Source organism: Narcine bancroftii, chromosome 3 (assembly GCF_036971445.1).
Source record: "Narcine bancroftii isolate sNarBan1 chromosome 3, sNarBan1.hap1, whole genome shotgun sequence".
Taxonomy (NCBI): Eukaryota; Metazoa; Chordata; class Chondrichthyes; order Torpediniformes; family Narcinidae; genus Narcine; species Narcine bancroftii.
In genome coordinates this window covers 82,513,354-82,531,341 of record NC_091471.1, presented here as the reverse complement: position 1 = coordinate 82,531,341, position 17,988 = coordinate 82,513,354, and the positions used below count along the sequence as shown (strand labels likewise).

General features: G+C 44.3%; 1 long non-coding RNA gene across 1 annotated transcript in view; it reads left to right on the top strand.

Annotated features, from left to right (window-relative positions):
* LOC138757311 (uncharacterized) overlaps positions 1-17,591 on the top strand; it is a 40,860-nt gene extending 23,269 nt beyond the window's left edge. The window contains exon 3 of the long non-coding RNA XR_011353496.1: positions 17,063-17,591. This is a non-coding gene — a long non-coding RNA (uncharacterized lncRNA). The remainder of the gene's footprint in view (positions 1-17,062) is intronic.
* Positions 17,592-17,988: the final 397 nt, after the last annotated feature.

Here is a 17,988-nt window from a genome sequence, read left to right as displayed (position 1 = left end):
ATCGTGATCAAGTTCCTTTTCTCTTGTGAATACTGAAGCAAAGTATTCATTTAGGACCTCCCCAATCTCCGCCTCCAGGCACATGTTGTTTCATTTATCTTTTAGCAGCCTTACCTTCATTCTCATTATCCTTCTGTTCTTCACATAGGTGTAGAACGCCTTGGGGTTCACCTTAATCCTACATGCCAAGGCTATCTCATGCCCCCTTTGAGCTCTCTTAATTCCTTTCTTAAGCTCCTTCCTGCCTACCATATATTTCTCATGAGCCCTTCCTGTTTCCTACTTTTACATCTAACATATGCTTCCTTCTTCCTCTTGACTAGTTGCCTCACCTGTTTTGTCAGCCACGGTTCCCTTTTCCTACCATCTTTTCCTTGTCCCAATGGGACAAACCTATCCTGAAGCCTAAACTTCCTTCACATTGTTTCTGTGCTTTCACCCTTGAACATCTGTTTTCAATATACTCTCGCTAGTTCCTGCCGCATCCCTTCATAATTAGTCTTTCCTCAGTTAAGTACTTTCCCATTTTGCTTGTTTTTATCCTTTTCCAGAACCATGTTGAAGCTAAGGGAGTTGTGGTCACTCTCACAAAAATGCTCCGCCACCTGACCAGGTTCATTACCCAGAACTAGATCTAGTATGACCTCTCCTCTCGTCAGCCAGTCCACATACTGTGTCAGGAACCTTCTTGAACACACCTGACAAACTCAGCCCCATCCATCAATCTTGCAGTCAGGAGGTGCCAGTCCATATTAGGGAAGTTAAATCATCCATAACTACAACCCTGTCTTTTCTGCACCATTCCAAGATCTGCCTGCTTATCAGCTCCTCGGTCTCCCGAGAGCTATTTGGAGTTCTATAGACTACTCCCAGAACAGTGATAGCTCCATTCCTGTTTCTGACACCCATCTATAATGATTTAGTGGACACGCCCTTTGCAGTGTCCTCCCTTTCTATAATCATGATACTATCCCTCACCAGTAATGTTACTCCTCCCTTTTCTACTTCCTTTTAAAACACCTAAACCCCAGAATATCCATCAGCCATTCCTGCCCTTCCTCCAGCCAAGTTTCAGTAATGACCACAACATTATAGTTCCACGTACTGATCCATGCTCTAAGTTCATCCCCTTTATTCCTAATATGCTTAGCATTGAAATAGACATATTTCAACACCTCTAACAGGCTACATTTATGTTTTGTCCCCTGTCTGTCCTTCCTCACCAACTTAGAACACAGAACATCATGCTTTTGTCCTTCTACCCTAATCTCTGCACTCTTATTCTGATTCCCACGTCCCTGCCAAACTAGCTTAAACCCTCCCCAACAGCTAGAGCAAACCTGCCCACCAGGATATTTGCCCCTTTCCAGTTCAGATGCAGCCCCTCCTTTTTGTACAGGTTAAACCTTCCCCAGAAGAGATCCTAATGATCCAGAAAGCCAAACCCTTGCTCCTGCACCAACTCTTCAGCTACAGCTTCCTATTCCTACTCTCTCTGGCATGTGGCACAGGCAACAATCCCATGATTACCATCCTTGAGGTCATGCTTTTTAACTTCTTTCCTGACTCCCTCTTCAGGACCTCATCCCTACTCCTATTGATGTTATTGGTTTCCATATGGGCCACGACATCTGGCTGCTCACCCTCCCCCTCCAGAATACTATGAACTCAATCAGAGGCGTCCCTGATCCTGGCACCTGGGAGGCAACATACTATCCAGGAGCCTCGAACTCATTCATCAACTTTCTATTTGCTCTCCTAAACAATGAGTCCCCAATTACTACAGCTCTCCTCTTCTTCCCCTTCCCTTCTGAGTCAGAGAAGTGATCACCACGGCTGGTCCCTAGTAGATAATTCCGCCCCCCCCCACCCCCACAACAGTATCTAAAAGAGTATACTTGTTGTTGTCGGAAACAGCATTAGGGTGCTCTGCACTGTCTGCCTCTTCCCCTTCCCTCTCCTAACAGTCACCTAGTTACCTGTCTCCTGATCTTTAGGGTTGACTGTCTCCCTGAAGCTCCTTTCTATCACCCTTTCTGCCTCCTGAATGATCCTGACTTTATCCAGCTCCAGTTCCTTTACATGATCTTCCAGGAGCTGTAGCTGGATGCACTTCTTGCAGGTGTAGTCATCAGGGACAATTGTGCTGTCCCATATTTCCCACATCCTGCATTCAGAGCATTCGATTGCCCCAGCTGCAGTCTTCATTAACTCTTACTAATTAAATTCAAAGATCTTAACTTACTGGATTCAAGCTTGTCCTCAGTTTCCGCTCGCCGAAGTCTCATGAGCCAAAGCCTCTAAGTCCCACTCCTACATTCCACCATTCACACACGGACCACTTGTGACTGGCCGCTCTGCTTGAGCTACTCCTCTTTTCATTTGTCACCACCCTTTATGTTAATTATTCCTCCTATAAACATTCAGAACCAAGCTGCTGACACCCAACATGACCGGATTTCCAAACTCTCAATCCTTCGCAGATGTTTGAGGGAAGGGGACAGAGTAATTGCCCTACCATTTAGCTACCTTTCCCCTTCATAAACTTTCAAGATTTAAATTCAGACATACAGACCCACAAGCCCATGCCATCAATTACACCCAACTGACCTACAAATCATGTACGTTTTGAACGATGGGAGGAAACCGGAGCACCTGGAAGAAACGCACGCAGGCATGGGGAGAATGCACAAACTCCATACAGGGGATTCAAACCTGGGTCCAAATGACTGGCAGTGTAATAGTATTGCACTAATCGTTACATCAACTGTGCTACCCTTTTCCAGCTGTTCATGAAGTGATAAAGAATCACCAGATTTTGTAGTATTCAGTCTCCTCTATCTATGATGGCTAAAAGAAGAATTATTTAGCTTTATCTATTCTCCCTGCTCTTGGACTGCACTCATGTAGATTCTGGCATTTCATATATCCATCTGGATGTTGCTTAAATGTAATGAAGGTTTCTGCCTCTCCCTCCCTTATAACAGTGAGCTCCAGGTCCATACCATTTTATTAGTTTGCTATGCAGGTGGAATACATAGTCAGAAAAGGGTCAAATCAGTACTGCCAAATTATTGGTGACACCAAACCTTGGACAACAAACTTATGGCAACAACAATGAATCTGCACAATATGTTGATATGATTCAGAAACATTATAAACTTGCAATCAATGATAATTCTGACCCATAGCCCCCAGACTAAATACAGGTACATGCCTTTCCATCGCCACAGGGTGAATTCATGGGATATAGTCAAGATGCTGTGCAAGTTTAATATGATGAGTAACAAACTGGGGAAGAGGATATTTTGAAACCTATGTGGTGGAGTGAGAACTGACTGATTGATAATCTTGTCCCTTTATAGATGATGGTTGCCCTGGTAATTTACGCAAGGTTCTAAATGTCCTGAAATTGTTCTTGTGGATTGGATGACAATAAACATAACCCACACTCTTAAAGAAAGGAGGGTGAGAAAAATAACAAGAAACTATTATCTTTTAGCTTAATCGTAATGGTAGGGAATCTATACTAAGGAATATTGTAATAGAATGGAGTAATAGGTCTGAGCGGAGTCAGCATAAATCTGCAAAGATGAAATCATGTTTGACTAGTCTGTTGGAGTTGTTTAATGATGTGACTAGTAGGGTAGATAAGGGGAAATATGGATTTGAATTTTTGGAAGATTGCCTAAGAGTCTATCAATAAACTCAGATCACATGGGAGTGCAGGTAATAATTTGGCATTGATTGAGAATTAATTACACCGGACCACAATTTTTTTGAAAAGGTTTGCTTCCTTTAAAAAATGGGGATTATGATAAACAACTTTGAACTGAATACAAAGATAATTTCAGATTTCTTGTATTATGTAGGAAGTTGGAGAAACATTAAATTAACTTTTATTGAATTTAGCATATTTAATCGCATAATGATGCTGGCACATCACATTAGTTCAACTGACCTAAAAATGTTTTGTTGCTGATTTTCGTTTGTACTTAGCATCTGATGCCCCTTGTGCTCGTGTCCAACAATAGTTGGCCAGTGTTGATGCATTCCAATTGCATTGATACTGCTTTTCCAAAGTCGCAATGTTCTGGTGAAACCTTTCACCATGTTCATCACTGACTGCACCAAGATCAGTAGGGAAGATCTTCAAGTGCAAATGCAGAAAATAAATTTTCAATGACTTGGTTTTGTATGCTTGAACCAGTCTTAAAGTATGACAGGAAATCACAAAATTAGGTTGCATCTTAAAAAATGGGATGTGATAGGAACATTTTAAAGTGATTTTCATGCTTGATAGCCAAAATTCCATAAAATGCACCCAAAAGTATTCAGGAAGAAAAATTTTCATTGTCTAGTGGATAGAAAACAAAGGAAAGGAAAACATTAATCTTTCTTATATTAATAGGATGTGAATAGTAGGATATCACAAAAATCAATCTTTGGACCCAATTATTCACATTCTATACCAATGATGTGACTGAAGGGACAAAATGTAATATTTTCTATGTTTTCTGTGGATCCAACACTAGATATGATTGCAAGTACTGGGGAAGAATTAAAGATGCTTTGAGGGGATATGAATAAACTGAGTGTGCGGTCAAGTATGTGGCAAATGGAATACAATGTGGGAAAATGTGATGCCATCCACTTTGGGGCTCAAAGCCAAAAACCAGAATATTTGCTAAGGGGTGAAATATTGGGCAAACATTCAAAGGGATACATACATCAGTTAACGAAAGCTGTTATGAACTAATAAAAATCTTATTAGTACTAACAAAGAAACAGCAATGGAAAACTCACCAGACAATGGTAAATTCGAAACAATAGTTTTCAATAAATTATTAGTAACATCTTACTTATCTCTAACCTTAACTCTAAATTTAACTCCACTATGTGCAAATGTAAATGTGTGTGTGTGTAAAAGTCCCAAATCATTACAGTTTAACCTTGATTCTGAAAAACTCTATTTTTAAATTCCATTTTCAAACTTCATGTTGAACATTGAGGATCCTTTTAAATCACAGTTCAGAAATAATTATGAAGCACTTTTAAAAATTATATTTTCAGATTTCCTTTCAGAGAGGTATTCTTCAAACAGGAGTGGCCATCTTTTGAGCACAAATAAGAATGCCTCTCTTTTCTTAAAAGAGCAGTCAGAGTGGTTATTTTGTTTTAAAATACCACTGGGTGTTCCTTCTGTTAATAAGAAGAACCCAGATCCTTTTCAAAGGATTTGGAAATGTTACCTCTTAGATACACAACATAAGAGGCTTTTAAATATCTAACTTATATATCTTAAATGTCTTACTTATTTAAAAGCCACTTATGTCGTGTATCTACTGTGATAAGGATGATACAACACAGAACAGCATCTCCCTCTCTTTCTTGAATACTGCCCCAATCCTCTCTTTCCAGGATGCCATTTCTCTAGTCTCTCCACACTTCAGTCTTCTGATTCAAAATGTCTGATTTGTTCAGTAATATGGGTCTCTGACATCATGTGACCTGACATTAGCACAGTTTCAGTTTCATTTCTGCAAAACCTTTTGCCTTTTCCAAACCACCTACATCCTTAAAAACATCTGACCTCATCTTAGTCCAAGAGGCTTAATGGTTTAGTTCCTGAAAGTCTGATGACCACAAGCAAAAACCTGTTTTCTTTAAACAGATGCCCTTCATCAGCAGTTCTTCTTGAGTATTTAAATACTTCCATTTTAATAATTGTTCTTGAATCAATTAAAATCCACTTCAGTTCCATTAGTTCTCTCTTTCAAAGACATGTCGACTCCAAAAATGAACACTCTTTCTGAATTCAATGGTTTATCTGGAAAAGTGCTATGACCTGTGTGTGACCCTGTATCCAGCCCACAATTCCCTCAATAGAAATATTTTTATATCTATAACTTATTTTACTAAGAAATATATATTTTATATCGAAAGATTTTAATTTTAAGGATTAATACAAATCCATTACGAGGCCAAAATATCAGTTCAAAATGCAATTATAATTTTAGGTGTCAGTAAATCTTATCACATTTGTGTAACTGGATGATTGTAGACAGTTTTAATTTCCTTACCTGAGAAAGGTTGGACTGTACTTCTAATTGAGGGAATGCAGGAAAGACTTTCTAAACTGATTGCAGGAATGCATAGATGAGTGCAGAGAGATTGAACAAACTAGAAAGATATGCTTTTGATATTAGAAGCATGAAATTAGAAATGTGAAATTCTTAAAGGGCTTGAAAATGTAAATATTTTCCTTAACTGAAGAGTCCAGAACCAGGGATTTATCTACCCTAGAAATTGATAGATTTCTGGAAATTATGGGAATCAAGGAATATAGGTATCACGCTGGAGCATCGTGCTGAGCTACAAGGCTCAGGATCTATACAGCCTACTCTTGTCCTTATTTCCTATTTTCTACAATTGAATGATGAATGATTAGAAATATATGGATTGTTAAAGTGAAAAAAATTGCAAGAATGATGTATGCAGTTCAGTGACATCTTTTATAAAGTAATTTTGTAAATAAAAGTAGCAGCACAAAATGTTGGGAGATAATTAATGTCTGCACCAAGGCAAGTCAAGTTTATTGTCATCCGATTGTACAAGTACAACCTGATGAAACAACATTCTCTAGTCCTTGGTGCAAAATACACAGACACACAACCAGACAACACATATAAGGATAAACAAAAGACTTGCAGGAGAAGTATTCATATATACAAAAAAAAATTGTTCATGAAATAGAAAGTCTTGGATGGTTTGTGTGAGCAGTTTCTTTGGTCATCCTTAGCCTACTTGGTGCTGGCTCTGATACATATGTATGTCTTTCCCAACAGCAGCCACTGAAAGACGCTGTGTGCTGGGTGGAAGGGGTCCTCAATGATTTTGCGTGCCCTCTTCAGACAAAGATCACATCAATGAGGAAATGGAGACTCCATGATCCTCTCTACCACTCTTATGGTCCTGTGGATTGACCACCAATCCATTTCTCTGCATCAACCGTACCACACTGTGATTCAGCCAGCCAGGATGCTCTTGTTAGAACTCCTGTGGAAGGTTGACATAATGGTGGCCAGTATCCTTGCCAACTTCAGTCTTCTCAGGAAATCCAGACACTGTTGCACCTTCCTGACAAGAGAGGAGATGTTGTGTGTCCATGATAGGTCACTAATTAAGTGAACTCCAAAGAACTTTGTGCTGTCCAATCCCTCAACTACAGATTTGTTGATGTGTAGTGGAGGGTGGGTTGTTCCTGGCCCTCCTGAAGTCCACGATCATCTGCTTGTCCTGTCCATGTTGAGACTCAGGTTTTTACTCTTGCACCATTTCACAAGATTTTCCACCCCTTCTCTGCAGTGCAACTCATCATTGTTGCTGATGAGGCCGACAACTGTGTGTCATTTGCAAACTTTTAAAAAATATGTTTTTATTTAATACTTCACTGTGAACCATGTCAATAACAATATGTACATGAGAGATGTTATTACAATAATACATTGAATTGCATCAAGCATGTAGCACATGAAACAGGCCCTTCAACCCACAAAGTATATGCCAGGAATCAAACATTCATTTATTCTACTGAACCTAATGCTACATTAATCCGATTTGATGCAGTTCACATGTCCAACATCTTGCCCCAAATTTTACCACTCACCTACACTAAGGGCAGTGGACAGTGCCAAGCAACCTGCCAAACCACCTATCTGGGAAGAAACCAGAGCAACCAAAGCCAATCCAGATGGTCACAAAGAGAATATGAAACCTCACGGTGCTGCCAGAGCTGTTGTAGCGGCAGTCCTACTACTGGTGTGGACCCAAAGAGAGCGAGGGAGCAGAGATGCAGTGCTCCTGCTGGCTCCAGCTGCCCAATCCACTGTCATCGGCTCTGCATGGGCTTTGAACGGCTCATTGATGGAGTCAATGGTGGTCTTATTTGAAATCTTATAACCGTGGCTCTGCACCCAAGATGGCAGTGCCTATTAATCGGAAGCAGCCATGAAGGACCGCAGATTCTGGGGAAGTGAAAGACTGGAGCAGGGCACCATAGGATGGGAAGATCACCCCCCCCCGACTGAGTAGAAGCAAAGGAGATTATTTATGGGGAGAGTGACCACAGCAGCAAACCAGTGAGGGTGTTCTGTGGCTGAAGGACCAGTGCATGCAGCAGGCTGTTGGCAGATTGAGGCGAGGAACCCCATAAGCCTTGAGCTGCTAGAGACTGATGTCAGGAGACTTGCTGTGGACTGTTGGAAACTGGCTCAAACTGGCTGAAGGGATACCAGATATTGGAACCAGAATGCGAGGAGGTGCTGAGGGTGTTGAAGGGTTCCTGACTGTGTTGGATGTTTGGATCTGGAGCTTGGGTTGCCAATGGTTTGGATTGGACTCTGTGTGGGTGCAAGAGTGCTGGAGGTGAATCTACAGATGCTTGGTGACTCTGGGGGGGGGGGGGGGGGGGAAATCTCTTTTGCTTTTGCTTTTCTCTCTCTCTCTGTAAGCCTAACTGTAAGTCTGACTGTAAGAAGCTCTTAGGCAATTCCTGCCAGTGGTGAATCTGTAAAAAGAAATGATAATAAATTGAATCTTGAATCTTGAAGTCACAGCTGGGGTCAAGACTGATAGGATCCGCAAGCTCACAGGATCTGCAAAGCAGCAGCTTTGTGAGCGGCATTGCTCTGCCAATTTTAGAGAAACTTCTGTAATAAAAATTAATGTTAGTCGAGCAATATATCTGATCCTGAACTGAAGAAAAGATTTGTTCAAGCTGTGAAGCTATTTTTGTTTGAAAATTATAGATGGTAGTTGTGAGTAATGCAATGGCCTATTACAGCTGTTCTGTTAATTATAATATTTTTAGTGGCAATAACACTCCACTGGATTTATCCTTTCATCACTGATATTGGACACCCAACATACACAAGCATTCACTGGAAAAGCCTGTATTGAAATTATTTCTGACAGTACTGCTGTCTTCATATTTTAAATATTAGCATTCCAAACTCATGGAGCATTTTTCAATGCAATATACAGTATGTTCCTCTTTCAGACATAACAAAATGAAAAATAATTACTGGGTAAAAGGCCAAATTCTATTGGGTTACAAGTTCAATGGAATGAGGTGAAAACAAGGGGCAAAGACTTCTAGTTCACAGAAGTGCTTTGTTGATAAATCGAACAAAAAGCCAACAATTCTCTCTCCAAGCTGGTTAACCATGACTGACTAAGGGAGATAACAAATAAGTCTGGCATAGCTCGTCATGTAGACAATTCCTCCACCACCAAATCATCCTAGAGCAATCCAAAATAACCGAGGTTGATATTCAGCTCCTTAAACTGGCACAGTGGATCACCAAAAAAAATGAGGGAATCTGTCCAGTTTTCCTTCCATTTGGTTTCAATGGTACAAGAAGGTTTGAGTTCGTTCAACTTTATTGCTGCACATGCCAAGATTCTGCCATAAAGTTTAATTTGCAAAAAGTCCAGCTACACATCTCGCCTATTGGATAGTAAGGCAGACACAGTACAGAAGCACAGAGTGACAGAGAGAGAGAGTTACAGATCAAAGGCAACACAGATTTATTATTGAGGGGTTCATTCAGGAGGCTGGCATCAGCAGGAAAGAAACTCTCCTTGAGTTTGATGGAGCATAATCTCATGCTCGTGAATCTTCTTCCTGATTGGAGGAGGGTTAAGGGTTCATGGCTAGGTTGGGATGATTTTTTTTTAAGGTGCTGCCTGTTTTCACAAGGTAGTGAGAGGTATAGATGGAGTCGCTGGAGGAGGGTCTTGTTTGATGGCCTGAGTCACATTCACAACCCTCTGATGCTTCTTGTGATTTTTGGGTAGAGAAGCTCAGCTCCACCCATATAATCTCAATAGATGGCCCCTCTGGTCTGTCCTGCCTGAGCACAGCGGTGATATTTTTTATGATGAGCAATGCCGCTTCTCCCCTTTTCATCCCCTGTCCCCCTCAATTCTATCGTGTCTGAAGCAATGGAAGCCCAGAATATTGAGCTGCCACCCCTGCCCGTTCTGCAACTAAGTTTCACTAAGTGTTATAATGGCCATAATTCCACATACCAATCCGTGTTCTAAGCTTGTTTGCCTTTCCTACCAACAGTCCTTGCATTGAAATGGATGTACTATGATGGCGCACTCTCTTGTGACGAACCGGTCCCATTTGTACCGCCGTGTGGCAGGGCAGCCATGAGAAGAGGGTGCCATTGGGGGTCCTCCTTACCCCGTGTTTCCAGCCCAGTGCGCGCTTCAGGCGGCCGTTATAACGTCACCACTCACGCAGTAGCTGAGCTCACGCTGCCCTTAAAGAGCCGCGCACGGGATTTGAATAAAACAGTTGTTGAGAGCATCCAAGCTGGTGGCTGTGAGTTTCTTTGCTGTAACTCCCGCCACATTGGTGACCCCGATGAGTCCAGATGCCTATCTGGTCTCCCAACATGAATCCAGCCGAGATCAATGCCATCGCTGTGAAACTGCCCCTCTTCTGGACCCATTGCCCGCATATGTGGTTCAGGCAGGTGGAGGCGCAGTTTCGCCTCAGGAACATCTCCACATGTTTTACCATGTTGTGAGCATGCTAGATGAGGAGACAGCAGCCAGGGCGGATGATTTCATCCACAACCCACCAGCTGAGGTTAAATACCCTTCCCTCAAAAATCTCTTTCTCTCCCCACAATAGCGTACCTCCAGACTCCTGCATCTGGACGGGCTGGGAGACCGAATGTCATCGGCCCTCATGGATGAGATGCTTGTGCTGGTGGAAGATCACAAGCCCTGTTTATGTTTCACCAGATCTTCCTGGAGCAGATGCCCAAAGACATTCGGCTCCTGCTGACGGACGAAGACTTCAGTAACTCACGACGAGTCACAGCCCGAGCGGACATCCTCTGGTGCACCAAAAGAGAGAACGAAGCCGTCCTCAGCCAGGTCACCCATGTAGGAGCCAGTCAGTCACAGCACCCCCACCAAGCACAAGCCAGAGGAGCACCACCCCACTTGGTGCTTCTATCATCAACACTGAGGTCACAAGCTCGCAAGTGCAGGCAACCCTGTACCTACCAAGGAAATGACTGGGCCAGCCGCCGTTGATGGCTGCAGTGGCTGGCCATGCAAACAGCCTCCTGCTCATGACCGATAAGTCCACCGGTCAGCGTTTCCTTGTAGACACTGGAGTGGAACTGAATGTCTTGCCCCCGACTGCCCTTGAGACTCGCATCTAACCTCGTGGTCCCACCCTGCGGGCAGCCAACGGTTCCGCCATCAAAACTTTTGGCACCTGCAGGGCACAGATCCAGATTGGGAAAGATAAATTCTGCTGGAAGTTCATGCTGGCCACAGTGGGTACCGCGCTCTTGGGGGCCGACTTCCTCAGGGCACATGGCCTGCTGGTAGATGTGAAGGGCAGAAGACTAGTTAATGCTTGCATGTTCCACTTGGTCTGCCTCGATGCCACAGATGCCTGCAAGCCCAAAATAGCCGCCATCACCGCCCCCAGGGACGAGTATTCCAGCATACTTGACGATTCCCCCTCTATCCTGCAGCTGTGGTTGACTGCTGCCTTGCCCCAGCACAGGGTCTACCACCAAATCTCTACGCAAGTTCTCCCACCGCACGGCAAGACTCAATGACCTCCACCTGAGAAGCTGCAGTTAGCCAAGAAGGAGTTCTCTTGCCTGCAGGAGTTGGGTATCATCTGCCGCTCTGACAGACCCTGGGCATCCCCTCTTCATATGGTCCCCAAATCTTACAGAGGCTGGTGACCTTGCGGGGATTATTGGCGCCTGAATGACACGACTACGCTGGACTACCCAATCCCTCACATCCAGGATTTTGCAGCCAACCTCCATGGCACCCAGGTCTTCTCGAAAGTCGACCTGGTTTGAGGCTATCATCAAATCCCAGTCTATCCCGATGACATCAGTAAGATGGCGATCATCACACCGTTCAGCCTGTTTGAATTCTTGCGCACGCCCTTCAGACTTAAAAATGCGGCCAAGACTTTCCAGCGCCTCATGGATGCAGTGGGCAGGGATTTGGACTTTGTGTTTTTATACCTTGATGACATCCTGACCACACGGAGTACAAGGCCCATCTCCGTGCCCTGTTTGCCCGCCTGGCAGAATTTAGCCTCACAGTCAACATGGCCAAGTGCCAGTTCGGCAAGCAGATGCTGCAGTTCCTGGGTCACACCATCTCGGCAGCAGGAGCCGGTCCTGCACCAGAAAAAGTCGCAGCCTTACGGCAGTTCCCCAAACCCACCACCTTTAAGGGCCTGCAAGTATTCGTAGGTATGGTGAATTTTTATCATTGTTTCATTCCTGGCGCTGCCCACATCATGCGGCCGCTGTACTCATTGATCGTCCTTAAAGAAAAAGTCCTGGTTTGGTCTGAAGAAGCAGAGAATGCTTTCGCGGCAATAAAGGACGCTCTGGCCAGCGCCACCTTATTGGTTCACCTGCACCCAGAGTAACACAGCACACTCTCAGTAGACCCCTCAGCCACAGCCATTGGGGGCATGCTCAAGCAGTCGCTTGACGGACAGTGGCGCCTGTTGGCTTTCTTTAGCAGGCACCTTCGACCGCCGAAGCTCAAGTACAGCGCCTTCAACTGGGAGCTCCTGGCACTATACCTAGCCATCTGGCACTTCTGGTACTTCCTGGAGGGCAGGCCATTCACTGTGTTCACTGACCACAAGTCTCTCATGCAGGCCCTCGCGATGGCCAAGGATCTGTGGCCATCTCTCCTATGTGTTGGAGTTCACCACCGACATCTGGCATAGGGAAGGCAGAGATAACGTTGTGGCAGATGCACTTTCCTGACCGGCAGTCAACACCCTCACCCCTGGCCTCAACTACACTCAGCTGGTGTAGGCGCAGAGGGAAGATGCAGAGACGCAAGCCCTCTGGACTCCCATTTAGGGGCTCCACCTCCAGGACATTCGGTTGCCAAACAGCCTGGACACATTGCTCTGTGACGTCTCCACTGGTTCACCAAGCCCAGTAGTCCCACCGTAGTGGAGATCGTGGGCCTTCAACATGGTCCACAATCTAGCACATCCATCGGTGAAGGCATTGGTGTGTATGGTGGTGGAGTGGTTCATGTGGTACGGGCTCAAGAAGGAGGTAGCTGAGATGGCGAGAAGCTGCACTCAGTGCCAGGCCTCCAAGGTCCACTGGCATGTGCAGATCTCAATTCAGCAGTTCGACCCAGCTGTCAAAAGGTTCCAACACATACATGTTGACATTGTGGGCCCCACTGCCGGTGACCAGGGAGGTGCGCTACCTGCTTACTGTAGTCGACCGGACCATGAGAAGGCCGGAAGCCATTCCCATCAAGGAGGCTTCCTCTGAGACATCCACCAGGAGCTTGTTTTCCCACTGGATCGCCAAGTTCGCAGTTCCGGCACACATCACCAGCAACAGAGACTCCCAGTTCACCTCTGCCCTCTGGACTCAATTGGCAAACCTACTGGGAGTTAAACTCCACCACACCATGGCTTATCACCTGCAACCAAATAGCCTGGTGGAGAGATTTCACTGCCACCTGAAGTCAGCCCTCATGGCTCGCCTCACAGATCCCAGCTGGGCAGACAAACTACCCTGGGTCCTCCTCGGCATCAGAACAGCACCCAAGGAGGATCTACAGGCATCATCTGCAGAGCTGGTGTACGGCGCGCCACTCTTGTTGCCTGGTGAGTTCTTCGGCCTAGAATCCGACTCTATGACTGAGCACCTGAACCTATTGGCAGACCTACGCAGCAAGCTCGCCTCGTTAGCACCCCCCCCCACCCCCGCCTCCTATGCATCACGGTGCCCAACCAGCCCATCTTCCCAAAGACCTGGACTCGGCAGAATTCATTTTCGTTTGGCGCGGACCGCACACTGCAGCTTTGCAACACCCATATAAGGGCCCATACAAAGTCCTCCAGTGGTGCGGCAAAACTTTTTCATTAGACATTGGGGGCAAAAATGAACTGTTCAAAGTAGACCGCCTAAAGGCAACACACTTGGACCTCTCGTGACTGGTTTAAATGGCTAAGCCCAAGCGGCGGGATGTGTAAGCCAGTTCGGGGGGGGGGGGGTTGTGTGGTGGCACACTCTCTCACGGTGAACCGGCCCCGTTTGTACTGCCGTGTGGCGGGGCAGTCATTAGAAGAGGACACCGTCAGGGGTCCTCCTTATCCCGTGTTTCCAGCCCAGCACGTGCCTCAGGCATCTATTATGATGTCACTGCTCAGAGCATCCAAGGTGGTGGCTGTGAGTTTTTTTGCTGTAGCTTCCACTTTAGAAAATTCTCTCCAGGTACTACCCATTGACTTCTAACGGTGCATGCAATTTTAACATAATCTTTTCCTTCCTCCACTCCTCTATCTGCTCTGGCACTCTGGTTCCCTTCCCCCTGCAGATCTAGTTTAAACTCACCGGAGCAGCACTAGCAAACCTTCCTGCAAGGCTATTAGTTCCCCTGCAGTTCAGATGCAAACCATCCTATCAGAACTAGTCCCACTTTCTCCCTTGAAGAGAGCCGAATGATCCAGAAACCTGAAGCTCTCCCTCCTGTACCATGTCTTTAGCCACATGTTAAGCTGCAATTTCCTCCTATTTCTAACCTCACTAGTACATGGCACAGGTAGCAATCTTGAGATCATAACCCTGGGGCTCCTGCCTTTCAACCTAGTGCCTAAATTCCTGAATTCTACCCACGTGATTGGTCCCTACATGGACCATGACATCAGGCTGCTCGCCCTCCCTTCTGAGAATTCTCTCTGTGATATCTCAGACCCTGGCACCAGGAAAGCAACCTAAGATCTGGAATACTTGATCTCTTCTGTAGATCCTCTTATCTGTCTCCTAACTATGGAATCCCATTACAGCTCACCTCTTCTCCTCCCTTCCCTTCTTAGCTACAAGACAAAACTCTGTGCCAGAGACCTGATCACCGTGTCTTATCCCTGGTATGTCAACTTCCCAACAGTATCTAAAATGGCATACAGTACATTACTGAGGGGAACGTCCCCTGCAGTGCCTGCCTGTTCCCTTTCCCTTCCTTATTTTCACCCTGCTCCAGCCTTCTAGGTGTGATAGTGTCCCTGTAACTCCTGTCTTTCACCCCCTTGCCTCCCAAATGATCCAGAGTTCATCAAACTCCAGCTCTAATTCCTTAACTCAGCTTGTCAGGAGCTGTAGCTGGATGCATGTCTCACAGATGAAGTCGTCAGGGATTCTGCTGGCTTCTCTGATGACCCACATTCTGTATGAGGAGCTTTCCCTTCCTTGGCTGCCTTTCCACCTGTTTATGTCTAGAGGAACAAAAAAATAGGATATCTAAAACCTGCCCTTACCTGTGCCTATCTGCAAAATCCTTTTTGTTCCTTGTAAAGGATGGCCATTTCTTACTTCAACTCCTACAATCTCTTGCCTCTTATCTGTTCTTTCTGAAGCCTGTTGAGCCAAAGCCTTACCACTCTGACTCAGCCCTCTGCGACGATGACCGCTGCCTTGATGACCGCTCTGCTCTGTTAGAAGAGCTTGAAGCTATCTACATTTTTGATATCAGCTCCATTAATGTAGACTCTGCTCCCTCTTTGGACATCAATGACTGCTTCCTTCACCTGGCACTTATTTTTCATCTCATCATTATTTGAAACCTGGCCCACTACTGTGGTGTCATACCCAAATGTGAAGACGGAGTTAGAACTGTATTTAGCTGTACGTTCATGGATAAGGAGGGGAGATAGTAGTGGAATGGGTACGCCTTGAGGAGCACTGGTGTTGAGTAGCAGTGGTTACATGATGAGTGATAGGCAAAAATGCTAGTCTTGACGTAAACTCCCTTAGTTAAAAAAAATGGAATAAAAGTAGAACGTTGTGCTTGGTGAGTAAACTGGAAGTGAATGCTGAATGATTGGGGATGGCTCACTGGTGGGGATTATAGAGCTCCACATTCGAAGCAACTGTTTCAGTGAGAACAGGCCAGATCTATATCAGAAGAAGGGGCACAAAAGACATTGGTGGGAGAATTGTAAAAACAGATTTATCAACAGGGATTGGAGGATTTGGGTCAATTTATGACAGACAATGAGTGCTTTGTCAGGCTTATTTCTAATACGGAAGCCACTGAGGACTTTATGTTCTGGAATCTACTACTTCATGTGTCCCCACTGCCCCAAGAAGCTCCAACTAATGTTCCAATCACCATGTTTCCCTGCAGGTTATGAAGATCTTCCCCAAATATGCTGCAGATGCTGGTTTTGGACTTCCTGCTCAAACCCAACCTCTCAACTAACAAGTCTCACAATTCAAAGCTAATTTTAAGAGGAGTTACACGAGATAGTCCCTGAGCTTTCAGGCCAAGATAAGTACATTTCCTCTTCAAAAAGCAACAATAATCTCCGCCCTCTTCCACTCAGATCCCTAGTCTCCATGATGACTGCATTTCACTCATTTGCAGCTCTTCTAAGTCTTGAGCTAATTCCACAGAAGTAGCTGGCTCTATGCTGATACATGCTCAGGTAGGTGCCAAGAGGGAATGAGGCACAGCATGGAAACAATGGATCTGAAATTGGTCTGTATGATGGACAGAGGAGGACACACATTGACATTTGTCTTTGAAGAAATAACTAGTGAACATAGGATGATGAATTACTTTAAACAGCGTAAGAATACAAACTAGAGTTGACATTCCTTGCCAAGCCAAGCCTAGACCACCATTCTTTTATCATTCAATACAATAAACACCACCAAAACATATTCTACTTCTTTGTTTTTCAGAAAATGAAGGACTGTTTCAGGCCTCCAAGTTGCTAGTTACGCCTAGTTAGAGTTATTGACAATGGTTTGATATTACTGGGTGCTTAGTCCATGTTTGTACAAAATATGGACAGAAAGCATCTGAAAATCCAAAATAAATACAGGGAGTGTTGCAGTTGTATCACGATACAGCACAGAAACAGGCCCTTCGGCCCACTGAGCCCAGACCACAGATCAACAACACATTTATTCTAAACCATATTCTTATCAATTGCCTGCAGATTCTACAACTCGCCTGCTCATTAGGAATAATGAACAATGGCCAATATGTGATAAACATCCTTGAGATGTGGAGGAAAACCAGAGCACCTGGAGAAACCCCACACGTCACAGGGAGAACATGCAAAGTCTACACAGAGAGCACCTGAGGCCAGGATTGAACATGGACTTCCAGCTCTTTGCGGCAGTGACCTCACAGCGGGTCAGGCCGAATTCATGGCGAGGGATGTGACTCTTCAGGTCAATGACTCGTCTTCATAACATCTTCTCTCTCCACCTGTTGACTAATTTCAGCAATCTATGTTTTTAATTTTAGATCAAAACAGTAGCATCTTTTTTCTTTCCTGTATTTAATAATTCTACTGTCCAAAATGTCTACTGCTGTACAGGCACTTATCCTTTAAAATAATTACTGGCATAATATAAATAAAAGAAAAATTATGGGAATCCTTTAAAATGAAATAAATAACTAACAATCTATTGATATAATATAATATAAAGGATTGCAAAGTCATTATGATAGTTACATAAAAGACCATTTGTAAAGTAATAAAAAAATATATAATTTTTGAAAATACTTACAAAATTATCCTCTTGCCTCTTTAAATTCACATTCTAACTGGCTTCCGAATAGCTTCTGTTTTAATGGGAAGAATGAAGTACTGCTGAATAAAATTTCTAAATAATGGGTGGAAAGACTAAAAATGAACTTGAAAACACCATGGATGCTTATGGGACTCAGTTGACACAAAAAAAAGGAATCACAAAATTCTACTCAGGGCAGAAACTAAACTCGTTCTTGTGTCACAACAGGAATGTCTGGCCTTGAACATCTGCTCTGTTTGGTTTCTTACATACTTGTCTTCTGCTGCTTGCCTTTATTACAATTATATAAATTGGACCATACTTCACGAATCTATCATTTTAA